This window comes from Chenopodium quinoa, unplaced genomic scaffold (assembly GCF_001683475.1).
Source record: "Chenopodium quinoa cultivar QQ74 unplaced genomic scaffold, ASM168347v1, whole genome shotgun sequence".
NCBI lineage: Eukaryota > Viridiplantae > Streptophyta > Magnoliopsida > Caryophyllales > Amaranthaceae > Chenopodium > Chenopodium quinoa.
In genome coordinates this window covers 4,562,633-4,576,908 of record NW_018744704.1, presented here as the reverse complement: position 1 = coordinate 4,576,908, position 14,276 = coordinate 4,562,633, and the positions used below count along the sequence as shown (strand labels likewise).

Below are 14,276 nucleotides of genomic sequence, written 5' to 3'. Positions count from 1 at the left end.
TTTGTCCCTTTCGTGGTTGCCTTTAATGATCCATGAACGGTTTTCAAGTTCCTTAAAAACTTTTTGGCGACTCCCTACCTTTTTGTCCCTAATCACATGGTGTACAATCCCATTTCCGATGATTATCAAGCATATTCACATCATGCTTAAGTAGGCGCACTTTAATCGACACCTATAGTAGGATTTTAATTTTTTAAACGATTAGTAAACTTCAATAAAAAAAAATTTTAAATCGAAATAAACCAGATTAAATTACAGAAAACAAATTAAATTGAGTTTAGATTGAAACCCTTAGGGTTTATGATCAATCTTTCATGCCGTGAACAGTCAATAGAGTTTCGGGTGAAGTACTGATGTCTAGGAGCATTTGAAAGATAAATTTTGAAAGGTTTAGAGGATGGAAGATTAAGATAACAAGAGTATTAGGAGAAGATGCGCAGAAAACGGTGCCCGTAATCCTCAAAAGGCCACAATATTTATAGGAATAAAACGGGAAAAAGATAGAAATTGCATCGTCGCGATCACAAAACTGCAGTGCCAGATTAGCATTTGCCACATTGTGGCATTTCTGTCACCACGCGGCAAACCTAACGCCAAGTGGCACAACATCCACCACGCGAAAGAGCCAGTGCGCCACGTTGCAATCTGTCGCGACGCGTTGGTTTCTGCCGTGTGGCGCCAGATTCCAATTTTTGCGGTTTTTGTTTTTATCATAACTTTTGATCCCGAACTTGGATTAAGGAAAATAATATATCGTTGGAAAGATCTGGATGTCTACTTTCCAACCAAATTAAAATCAGGTCAATATTTTTTCAATATAAAGAAATGGTAAAGATAGTGCAAGGGTGTCGATTTTTGATAGAGTTTGGTATTTTGATCATATCTGATCTTTTTCATAATAGCTCGGAGCGAGTTAGGCTTACAATATATCATTTGAAAGATTATTTCAAGAGATTATTTGGATAGTAATTTTGAGGCACGAAAAAAAAGCTTTGCTCGGTTTCGGAACTACAATTACAAAAAGAGAAAATTAAGCTAAGATATGTGAATTTTGGGTTAAAAGAGGTGTTTGGGCTATTGAAATGGCTAGAACGGCTTATGAAATGATAAAAAATGGAAATAGCATGGATTTCTAAGTAAGAATCAAGTGAATCTTTCAATACTCTTCTCGAACCGAAAGGTGATGAAAGGTTTTACTCATCATCAGGTTTAGGTCGGAGAGACATTTTTAGGTATCTACAGCGTGAAATCGCAAAAGCATAAAAAGTATAGTCTGAATTTCTGAAATTTAACGGTTGTACCCGAGAGCCAAGTGGCTTGGTCCGGAATGGATTTCATATCCGGATCTGTGTCGAATCATGCTGACCCGAATATGACAACAAAATTGTTGTGTCTGAGTAACATTGACAATGCTCAAATTGAAAAAAAAATTGATAACAAATGGTCCAAAACAAAAAGTACCTCTTATTTACTCACCTTTAATTGGTTATTATTAACAGACAATTAAAAAGAAACTATGTACTCTTTGCATCTAAATTTCTTGTTGATACTTGATGGTGTAATTTGAAGTACGAATGTGACAACTATATCAACATAGAAAGCTGATCATTATATCCCTAAATAGCAGCCCTAAAAATAGAAGTCCAGAATTTCTCAAAGAGCAAAGAGTCTACCCTGATGGACTGCAATGAGAGTTAGATAGTAGTTTCCATTTTCCAATGATACTGCACTTACATGGTAGTCACTAATGGAATGCTCAAGATGTTATATTATGTTATTATGCAGACGATTCATTATGTACTGTAGTTTCATTCCTTTTGTTTTCAAGGATGTGAAAAATTATACAAGTATGTGTTTGTATTTACATAAAGAAGAAATGAAGAAATTATATAAGTATGTGCATGTGTGTATATACATACAGAAGAAATGAAGCATAATTAACTAATAAAAATCAGCTTATCTATTTCATGTGTAATGTACAAATAAGATCTTTGTAAGAGTCCCAGGCTTTCTGGATTACTCCTTATAGGTTGTTTAGATTAAGAGCAAGACACGGCGACAAAATTCAGCTAGCAAAAGATGAATCAAGTTCATCATGAGCACTGAGAAAATTAATTACACATGGATAAACCTTCTTGGCAGCCTGCATTCCGAAAAGAGAGTGTGAGATTAATACTATTTTATGCCAACATAGTGAGGATATATTTTGGGAAAAGATATTTGGGAATATTTAGTACTGTAGTTATTTGGGGTTATTTTTTACTCCCTCCGTTTTTTTTACAAGCTAGAAATATAATTTTCGTCCGTTTTTTTTTATAAGCTAGAGTTCCATTTTTGGAAATCTCTTACTATTTAATAATATGTTTTTACTCACTAACGTCCCCACTCTTTCTTACTTTATCATTTCTTACTCTTCTAATGGTCTCCACTTCATCTCACACCACTTTACTTTTCAATAAAATAATAACCTTATCTACCCCACTAAATCTTATTTTATTAAACCACCTAAAACTCCGCGTAATCTCATCTCTAGTCTATAAAAAAAATGGAGAGAATATGTTGTTTCCTAATCTCTAGTTACCAATGTTATGGTAATTCTAAGGTTAACATTGTGCATATATTGATTTCATGAGATTAATGAGGATTAAGCCGTAAGTTCATACAAATTCTACATGGTATCGGAGCCTAGGTTATTTTTTAATTTTTAAATTTAATTTTTTCTGGTAAATCATGGTGGACGGCAGCAATACACCGCCAGCACCAAATATTGAGTGCAATAGTGATCGAGGTTCGGTGCGGGCTAATATTACATCGGCCAACGATCTTGGTTTGAGTTCGACTGGTCAGTTGTTTACAAGTGATCAATGGAAGGCTATTACTGGTGTGTAATACCACAATTTTAAAAAAACGTTTGAATAGTAAGTTTGATGATACCTCTTGGGTTATAGACACAGGAGCTAAGCACCATGTTATAGGAGAAAAATCTTGGCTTTTTGACACAAAGAGCTTTGAATGTCCCGTAGGGTTACCAAATGGTGAAACAGTGTTGGATTCTCTTGTTGGTTCCGTTCGTTTGTCGGACAAAATTACTCTAATTGGGGTGCTTTATATCCCTAATTTGAGTTGTAATTTACTTTCTGTTTCACAACTTAATGATGAGCTTAATTGTATTGTCCAATTTAACTCTTATATGTGTGCTATACAGGACTAAACAAAGGAGTTGATTGGAACGGGAGCTAGGAGGGACATATTGTACTATTTTAGCTAATCGGATTCGATGCATCATTTGGGTGCTATTGATGCAAGGTCTAATTTGGAGCTATGGCATCATAGTATGGGTCATCCTTTCGAGAAAGTAGTTAAGTTCGTTGCTTCCTACTCTTAATTGTAAAGATAGTCTAGATAAGAGGTGTGAAGTATGTATGCGTGCTAAACATCCTAGAGATAGTTTTCCTTTGAGTCATAATAAAGCATCTAGAATATTTGAGAAAGTTAATTATGATTTATGGGGTCCATATCGTCATGTTTTGTCGTGCAGAGCTCGTTATTTTTTGACAATTGTTGATGACTTTTCTAGAGCAGTGTGCATATACTTGTTGATTGATAAATCTGAGGTGTTTCATATGTTTTTGACGTTTGTTGCTATAGTAGAAAGACAATTTTCCCAAACAATTAAATTATTGCAAAGTGATAGCGGTACCGTGTTTAATTGTTTACTTGTTTTTTTTTTGCTACAATTGGGATTATTTTTCAAACCTTTTGTGTGGGTACACGGCAACAAAATGGGAGGGTTGAGAGAAAACATAAACACATTTTGGAAGTTGGGAGAGCTTTGAGATTTCAAGCTAAATTGCCGAAATATTTTTGGGGTGAGTGTGTTCTAGCTGCAGCTCATTTAATTAATTGCACTCCTACTCCTTTGCTTCACAACAAAACTCTCTTCAAAATTCTTTTTGATAAACCACCTTTATTTGATGCTATTCACACTTTTGGGTGTTTATGTTTCGCTCATAATCAGAAAACAAATGGAGATTGCAACTAGAAGTCGAAAGTATGTTTATGTGGGTTATCCGTTTGGTAAGAAAGGGTGGAGATTGTATGACCTTGATTCCAAAGTTTTCCTTGTTTCCCGAGATGATAAAATTTGTTTGAAGATGTGTTCTTGTTTTATGAGTCAAACGATGATATTCATGATGATTTTGTTGCTTATGAGGATTTTGATGATGGGATGGTGTATGATAATAATGGTGTGCACAATGGTACTAATTTGGGCACTTTTGGTGATGATGGTGTCGTGAATATTGGGGATAATGGGGTTGTCCCAGACGTGCGGACGCAGGAGCAACATCCCAGCAGCAAGACGTTAATGCCTCCCCGCAAGGGAAACCTGCAGGCACAGGATCACCAATGCAGCAGGCTGGCCGCATTACTAATTCCTGTCGGGCAGCCTGCGGGCGCAGGTGAGGAGCAGTAGCAGCTAGCTACTACCGAGGCTAGAAGCCCAGCATAGCAGCAGTAGCTAGCTACTGCCGAGGCTAATGCTAATGAGACCAGCAGTACAGTTCAGCAGCAGGCCACGACACACCCTCCCATGGGTCGTGGTCTCCGTGATAAGTATCTGTCAATAAAGCTTCAGGATTATATGACTCATTCAATTTTTGCTAAAAATCCGTCTCCCTCCACTCCGTCTTCCCATTCTCCTTAAGGTACTCCTTATCCTTTAGCACATTATATAAATTATGACAAATTTTCAGTGAATTATCGTAAGTTTCTTGCAGCAGTTGTAAGTGGAAAACAATTGTAAGTGGAAAGGAAAGAGGCCACGAAATAAGAAGGTTGGCGTAAGTCTATGCAAAAGGAAGTTAAAGCATTAGAAGACAATGGGACTTGGACTCTAGAGCGTCTTCCTCCACGTAAACGTGCTCTAGGGAGTCAATGGGAGTATAAGATGAAGTTTATGTCGAATGATGATATTGAACGCCTCAAGTCTCGGTTGGTTGTTTTCGGGAGTCATCAACAAGAAGGTATTGATTACAGTGAGACGTTTTCACCAGTGGCAAAGATGACAGCTATACGAGTATTTCTAGCAATTGCGGCCTATAAAAATTGTGAATTCCATCAAATGGATATTCACAATTTCACAATGCCTTTCTGCATGGTGATCTTGATGAGGAGGTGTACATGAAATTACCTCCCGGGTTTTGTGTGTCGTTTGAGAAAATCCTTGTATGGCTTGAAACAAGCTCTTTGATGTTGGTTTGCCAAACTAGCTACTGCTTTGAAAGGGTACGGCTTTGTGCAATCCTACTCTGATTATTCTCTTTTCACATATACTAATGGCTTAGTTTATGTTGATGATCTCATTATTTCTGAAAATGATTCCGCTGCACTTATGTGTTTTAATGCTTATCTTAGTGATTGTTTCAAAATAAAGGATCTTGGTCCTTAGAAATATTGTTTGGGCATAGCTGTTTAGGGTAAAAATACCCTATGCCGCGTGGCCTAGTAGAATCGTGACACGTGGCAGTCCACCAAAGGCCCAACGGGATCCAATCGGATGCTGCCACGTGGCATCAAAACCCTAATCAGGGAACATGTCTCCCCCACTATAAATAGAGGAATCCTCCTTATTTATTGGGCATTCATAAATTCATACACGAAACCCGAGCAATATTAATTGCGGAATCTCTCTGAATCAGTGAGAAAAACCTATTTACCTTCCGCACTATTACCCATCCGTAAATCATACTAACTTGATCGTCGGAGGCGGAACTCCACCCAACCGGAGTTTCATGGTTTTGAAGGTACAGAAGTCAGGCGCGCATACTCCGTATTGTAACTCTCCCGAGGGACTAAAAACACTCGAAACATTTGGCGCCGTCTGTGGGGAGAGTACTACTGAGATGACATCCGATCCTGTACTGAATGCAAAGGGCAGCCGACCTCCGACTGACCCCGAGGTCCATACGGACCATGAGAATGGCAGTGGGGACGACTACGACGTCGAAACCTACACGGCCCCAGACGGATCATTCCGTTCTAGGCGCACCCGTTCCAAGGAAACAAGGGAACGAAGCTAAGACAAAGCTTGTCCCAGCAACCCAGGCGGCAAGCCTGTTGGACAACCCCAGGCGGCGAAGGGTGCTGCCCCCGTCACCAGAGACGAACTCATGAACCTCATGACTAGTTTTAAGGGGGAAATCAAAGATATAATCAGGAAGTCAGCTGGCTCCAGCAAGGGTAAGTCGGCAAAGAAGCCTTCTCCCTCCGGGAAGAAACAAATCAAAGATCGAGTGCCTACTCCGCATCCCAAACACAAGGGGACAGATGGGCCCCTGATCGACTTTCGAAACTTCGTTTCCCCAAAACGGGGCAACGGAAGGCCATCCGGCATACACAGCCGAATGAGTCAAAGAAGATGTTCTCTGATGCCTGGTTATTCATTCGGGAGAAGAAAAGTCAGAGCATGTCTCAGTGGGCCTCAACATCGACCTATTCGGACAGTTTCCGAAATGCTTCAATGAAGCATTCGGAGACACAGCAGGGGAGTAAGTCAGTCAGTATATCTGCACGTACTGGCCCTCATGTGATCCAACAGCAGGCCCCGTATGTGCCCCAATAGCCATACGCCCAGTATAAATCTCCATTCATCCAGTCGGCACCCTTCGGGGGTCAGGCGGCCTACCAGGTCCAGCCCATGGACTGGCAGCTCCAACTGCAAAACCTTGGGTAACAGCCTTCTGCTTTGTCCCGGGAGATAACCGAGGCGGTACAACCGACCAAGGTTAAGAATATGTTGGTTGGTGCCTACGACGGTACGACCAACCCGGAAGACCACCTAATGGTATACACCAACCTCATGTACCTACAGGGGTTGGATGACGCCGCCTGGTGTAGATGCTTCCCGGCTACATTGAAGGGCATAGCCCAGCGATGGTTCGGCAACTTGCCGGCTTGGTGCATCAACTATTTTAAGACGCTTGCATACCTGTTTGCGTCCAATTTTTCCATGAATATCCCTGCTAAAAAAAAAAGTCTCGACCTAGGGGCTATCCAGCATGGTGACAAGGAGGGACTTTGGTCCTATGTCAGGCGGTTCAATCTGATGAGAATTCAGATTCATGGGCTGTCTGACGAAGTGGCATATACAGACTTCTTCAAGGGTCTGAAGGATGGGTCAGCTTTTAAATTTGACCTAGTCCGCAAGAGGGTAGCCACCCTCCAAGAAGCGCTGATGGAGGCGGAGGCCTATATACAGGAAACTGAGCTCTGCTCTATCAGGCATCCGTCGGAGCCCAAGCGGTCCGACAGGAGAGACAGCCGGCCTAACCAGCCGGCCAAAAAAGAAGAAAATAAAAGAAAAGAAGTCTGGGCAGCTGACCGCCCAGGTCAGCCGTCCCAAAAGAAACAAAGGATGTTGGAACCGTACGTCCCAAAGTACGAGTTTAACAAAGACTGCTCCTCCATCCTCATGAAGATAAAGGACCGGGTGAAAATCGAAAAACCGGCTGCAATGAAAAGCTCTGTCAAGAACAGAGACAAAAGCAAGTATTGCCAGTTCCATGAGGACGTCGGCCATGACACCAATGGTTGCTATAGCCTCAGGCGGCTATTGGACCGTCCCCTGGAGTCCTATCTGGTGAAAACCAAGGGCAACCCCAAATCAAGTTGGGGACAGCCGTCCAAGAAGCCTACTGCTAGCTCTGAAACGGATGAAGAACATATCTTCACCATTGTAGGTGGCTTCGCAAGTGGAGGTCCTACTATCCGGGGTGCCAAGGATAACATCCGGAAACTATCTAACCCAGAAGATGAGGACCAGGCGTCGAAAGACACCTTCCCTGAGGTCTTCATCTCTGAGAAGGAGAGGGGCATGGTCAGGCGGCCTCACAATGACCCCCTGGTCATCGAATGCAAAGTTGCCAATCAACGAGTTGGACGGATCTTAATCGATACTGGGAGCTTGTCTGACCTAATCAGTTACCAGTGCTTGACAAAACTCAAGTACAATCCTAGCAACATGCACAAGGCTCCCCATCCCCTAGTCGGCTTTGGGGTACGACTTTGTGCAATCCTACTCTGATTATTCTCTTTTCACATATACTAATGGCTTAGTTTATGTTGATGATCTCATTATTTCTGAAAATGATTCCACTGCACTTATGTGTGTTAAGGCTTATCTCAGTGATTGTTTCAAAATAAAGGATCTTGGTCCTTAGAAATATTGTTTGGGCATAGCGGTTGGTCGAAGTTAATTGGGTCTGTTTTTGTGTAAAAAAAAAGTATACTTTTGTTATTATTTCTGAAGCAGGTTTGATGGGAGCAAAGCCAAGCAGCTTTTCTATTGAGCAAAATCACAGACTTGATTTTGCTATAGGCGAGCTTCTTACGGATCCCGAGGTATTTCGGAGGCTAGTAGGCCGTTTGATTACCTTGCGGTCACTAGACCTGACTTGGCGTATTCAGTTCATATTTTGTCTAAGTTTATGCAAGAGCCTCGCAGTGAACAGTGGGAAGCGGCTCTGCGTGTGGTTCGTTACTTGAAAGGCACCCCGGGTCAAGGTATTTTGTTGAGTGCAAATAGTGATTTAACTCTCCAGGGTTGGTGTGATTAAGATTGGGCAGCTTGTCCTCTTACTCGTCGCTCTTTAACAGGTTGGCTCGTTCGTATTCCTTCGGCATTCACCTATATCGTGGAAGACTAAGAAGCAACACACGGTGTCGAAGTCTTGTGCCGAAGCTGAATATAGGTCTATGGTCGCGATAACTTGTGAGTTAAAATGGCTTAAGGCCTTGTTGTTGAGCTTGGGAGTGCATCATCCCAAAGCAATAAAGTTATTCTGTGATAGTGAGTCGATTTTGCATATTGCAAAGAATACAGTTTTTCATGAACAAACAAAACATATTGAGGTTGACTGTCATTTTGTTCGGGATGCAATTAATGAAGGCTTAATTTCTCCATCTTATGTCTCTACTTCTTCTCAGTTGGCAGATATCTTTATGAAGGCACTTGGGAAGGCACAATTCGACAGTCTTTTCTCCAATTTGGGCATTTTTGACACCCATGCTCTAACTTGAGGGGGTATTGAAGATATATTTTGGGAAAAGATATTTGGGAATGTTTAGCAGTTATTTGGGTTATCTTTTATGTTGTTTCCTAATCTCCAGTTACCAATGTTATGGTAATTCTAGGGTTAGCAATGTGTATTGATTTCATGAGATTAATGAGGATTAAGCCGTAAGTTCATACAAATGCTTCACAACAGAAGCCATTCACAGGAAGCAAAAACGCGACTATTATATCTGGACAAAGGGAACACTATTCTTTTGAGACATATAAGCACCAAGTAAAAGTGAAAGATATATAAGCTTGCATTGTCAGTGACATAGAGAAGGCATAAAAGAAGAAAGCTTACGAAACGGCCTCCCACTAAATCATAGTGAGCATAATGTGGACCACCAATTTCTCCAAAACTTTGTATGTAATCATGCGCTCCGGGATCACCTTAACAGTTTCTGTTACATCGTATTGAAACACCTAGAAAATTAATGTACAGATAAAAGCATAATACAAGCGACTAAAATATGTGATGCACATAAGAATTCCTGTAAAATATTATACCGTATACAGCTTCAGGAGGACAGATTAAGTCGCGATCACCAGCAATGGCCAAGATAGGAACATTGCTCTTATGAAGATGATCCTTGTACAAAAAAGTCCCTGATCGATCACGTAATCCAGAGCTCTCAAAGGCTGTTGCTAATTGCAAGAGAAGTTTCGCAGGTATTGTACCTGTAACGCTCATGAGTAAATTGCATTGCAGTTGAAACTTTGTGAATTATAAACATGCTGAATGAAACATAGTGCCTAAGTCTTCAAAGTTATGGTTACCAATTGTATGAGGAGCAATAATACATCAACAAATCGATTGATATGACAACAATCACCAAAAGAAATACGATGGATGAAACTACAGGCAGACCTCAGACATGAAGTTAGCTGAGAATGTTCAAGGTGATATGTAACAGTATGGGATAAAATTCAAGAAGTTGTTAATTCTACTTGAGTTCAAATATATAACTATTACTTTCACGATTTAATTGTTTAAAAATTTGTTGTTGAATTTGTTTTTAATTTCCCATTGCATTAAAGGTTCGGGCATGTAAGACGGAGACCCGGGGGTGCACCGACAAGAGTGGAAGAGTTGGATCATGGAGACGTTACGGTGACTACACACTTTTACCCAAAAACTCAGAAGAAACAGTTCAGGGGCTGAGCAAAGTAATAAAGCTGTTGACTGTCACTACAAATACAAGAAAAAGTCTAATACTCACAGAAGTTCTTGAGTATAAGCCTGTCAAACAATTCTGGAAGCATCATGTCCTGAGCAGATATCTGAGAATTAAGCCAGGACAATATAAATGGAGCACGAGAAGCTAGAGGATGCAGTGCTGCAAATATAGTGCCCATGGGAATCGATGTGATATTTAAAGCCTCTGCAGGATCCGTCTACATAACAACAGTGTTATTTACTAGCTAAAAACACATATTTACCTAAAAGACAAAGTTTACCCAAACAGTATTCTTACCAAAGGCAAGAGTAGTTCCAGAGAAGATTTTGATGATGAATAGTCAAGCGTTGATGCTAGTGTAGTAACTGCTGCAAAATCAGAGTCTTTACCTTCAAATCCTAGGAAAAAAATTTCAATCATTTACATGATATCAAACCTTACACAAATACATGCTATACAGCTATAAGAGAACACCCAAAACATTCAAATGTGACACAAATCTGAGGCATTCACTATTTAGAAAGCAACTACCAGAATAATTGACTTAGGGAAGCCTTTGTTTCTGTGTAAAATCTAAATAAGTAACTTATTGCCAAGTCTACAAGACTACAGCTACGGGAACCTGGGTGTATCTATACAGGAAGCTAATGAAGACATCGTGATGGCATCTAAAATATGCAAACAAATTAAAATGTTCATGTACCCTAAAAGGTTTGTTGATGAACCTCAAATCTGATTTCCTTGACATAAAACCAGAAGAGGCTTGCCTAGCTCTTTTAAGGGCATGTTCAAATTTGTAATCATATAGCATCCGCTTTGATTTCTTGAACAACACATTTTTGATGAATCAAAAAGTTAATCAGTAAGTTGCTCTACTTTCAAGCACTAGCCTTCTTTCTTGCCATCAGTTGCAAAAATCGCTGATATATAGACTATCCTAGCACCAAGTTAGTTCAAAGTTCCAAAATACTTTGTTACTCAGATGACCCTCCACGAAACTTCCAGATGCACTATAGAAATGCATAAATCAGCCTACATTTTATCTTTAACTGTTGTCGAACTGTTAATCTGATCTATGCTTTGTGGGGAAGACAGAATGAACTCAGGGCAACTAAAAGGTGTAAACCCTCCCCAACTCAGGATTATATAAGGCCCTAAATAGCATATTCAGCCTGAGTGTGAATCTTCGACAGTAAAGTATAGTTGCTTAAAAGGCCAGTCATGAAATTTAACTTCTGTAAGGTTAAAGAAAAACATAAAGGTTATATTTATAAGCACGATACCTGATAACTTTCATGCAACTACTTTTACATACTCAATAAAATTCATAGCAAATTCTTGTAAAAGATGGTCAGATAGGCTCTATTTTGTAGACTAGGCATAAGTTAAACTAACTACCAAAAGGAAAAAAAAAAAACTACACTTTCATCAAAAAACAGGAAAAAGATTAGCTTTTTACTTGTTTAAGGGGTTATATCGAAATTACTAAAATAAACCCTAAAGTTAAAATAAGGTAAAGGGTTAAAATAGATGTTTCATCAAACTGTCTAACAAGAGACTAGCCACTAGCTCAATGAATCTACACTTTTGGGGTTTAATTTATTAATTAAGTAGAAAATTGGGAAAAGGTAAAATCTCTGAATAAAGTTAAACCCGGAGCAGTTTCTGTGAAGGTAAAAGCAGTTCTGGTTGTTCTCCAGAAATTGGAATGCAGAAAGTGAAAATGAGCTTGTATAATAGTAGTAGGAATAAGAATCTAAAGTAATTTGTCAATCAGCTCAAACCAAAAGCTAATGTTTTATTGCTCCCTCTATTGACATAAAATCAACCAGTTAACCACCAACAGTTTCAGAACACAAAACACCGCAAACATGAAAAAATGTTCACATACCACACAATGAGAGCACTGCATACAGCAAAATACCACCCATAGAGTGCCCAATGGAAAGCAATTTTCCATCGCGAGGGTTGCATTGCGTCTTAATGTAGTCTACCTGCAAAAAGGATTTTTTTGCAGATGATCAGCTTTACACACTATTTATAACTCATTCTACATAATGCTACCTGTTTATCATAGTATTTATTGCACTCCTCTGTTTCAAACTACATGAATCTATCGATTTTCATTTCTAAAACATCATATTTTTCACCATAGTATACCATCAAAGAGAATTTTTATCTTCATCTTCTTTGACATTTGTTGAAAGTCTCTGTTTTCGGACCTTAACTGTTTCTGACTTTATGTTTAAGCTAATGAAAGAAAAACCTTACCACCAAAGGCAGATCTTCTTTTACGAGCTGATCAAAATCCCATTCACTGTTCAGAAACAGGTTTAGCTGCCTTTGAATATCTGCTATCATCGGCACAAGTTGCTCATTCATTTCAAGAAATGGCAGTGGTGATAAACTCAAACTCGAATCCTTAATCTGGGATTGACCAGCAGTGGTTTGATTTGACATTGATAACCCTGCAAGTTCATTATTCTTAAACTGCTTTGCTTTATAAATGAAAGTTCTTACCCAGGAGAAAATTACGATTGAAAATACATGCATCATTTAGCAGGCAGCTCACTTTTAAAGGACTCTAAACCTCTCATACTCAATCCAGCACCTCGCACTTCAAGAATCCATGTGTCAAATCCTTCACCTGACATATGACGGGCAAACGAGGACTGCAATCATCCAAATGCATCAGTTTTATCTCAAAACTGAGAAGAAAAACAGGTCATAGTTATAAGGCAGTTTATGAAGCGAAAGCAGGAAGGGCAGTGTAGTGTACTTGAAAACAAAATACTAATGACTGAGAACAACAGATTGGTGAAGTATTAAGTTTTCCAAATTCACAATTTGGTAGCTAATCAAAGATCAAAGAGATAAATTTTAGACAACAATGCATTTGCAATTACGGGGTAAACAAGCTCAATGTGCTTTCACTGCTTATGTGACTGATGAACGCAAGGAATTGGATGAAAATGGTGACCCTATACCCCTGATTAGTTTGTTAGATATAATAAACCTGTAAGGTTATGTTGTTGCACTACATGTGTAATGCATTGCTCGATATTTATATGAATTTTACCATGCTAAAGGCATATGTGATGCATTAGAACGAAGTATGGTTTAGATGATGATGAGACTAAGCATTACTGTATTAGTTAAACATAACATTTGTATTAGTATTGCTGCTAAGGGTTTGTCCATACGTGAGTAGATTGTTGTTGTTGTCTTGATTGAAAAATTGTTACCATCACGAAAGGAGTATAAGAACAAATTCATGCACAAAAAGAGGGACCTTACCCTAGATGATTTAGTTGGCCATCTTAATATTTAGGAGGAAAACCAATCAAAGGATAAACCATCTAATTCTTATGCTTTCTGAAGTTCTGTTTTTCTTAATGCTAATCTAGTGGAGCCCAAAAAATCTGGTGCTAACAGGTTTCACAACAATAAAAAGGACCAACAAAAGGATGTGGGATTCTAGGACACGGAGAAAAGGGTTGCTAAAACAAAAGATATGAGTGAGGTTGATGTCATTTTAGGAGTCACAATCAAAAGAACTCTTCATGGAATCAGTTTAAGTCAGACAGTGAGTCTCACTACATTGAAACACTCAACTCGTTCGATGTTGCTAGTTAAAACCCATACGATTCCTAGCTTTCACTTGGCTAAAAATAACAAAAAACCTGTGTAAATCTTAGTATGCTAAAATAATTGGTTGTGTCATGTATTTAACCTTATATTGAAATGTCATTGGTAGACGTCAATACACTCATAATCCTAGCAAAGATCATTGGAGTGCACTTCATCGGTTACTTAAATGTCTTGGAGGCAACTGTACCTCAACCCTCACAGTTTTTTGGGTCCAGTATTTGCAGGTCAGACATTTTAAGAGTGAGGGGGGGGGGGGGGGAAGGGTAAGGGATCCCCACCCTCAAAGTGTCACTAGTGAACCTCTAACCTTAAGGTTGGAAGGTACAATCCTT

At 39.3% G+C, this 14,276-nt stretch overlaps 1 pseudogene; it reads right to left on the bottom strand.

The window, feature by feature from the left end:
- Window positions 1–323: 323 nt before the first annotated feature.
- The window catches only part of LOC110702941, an 18,126-nt pseudogene continuing 4,173 nt past the window's right edge, over window positions 324–14,276 (bottom strand).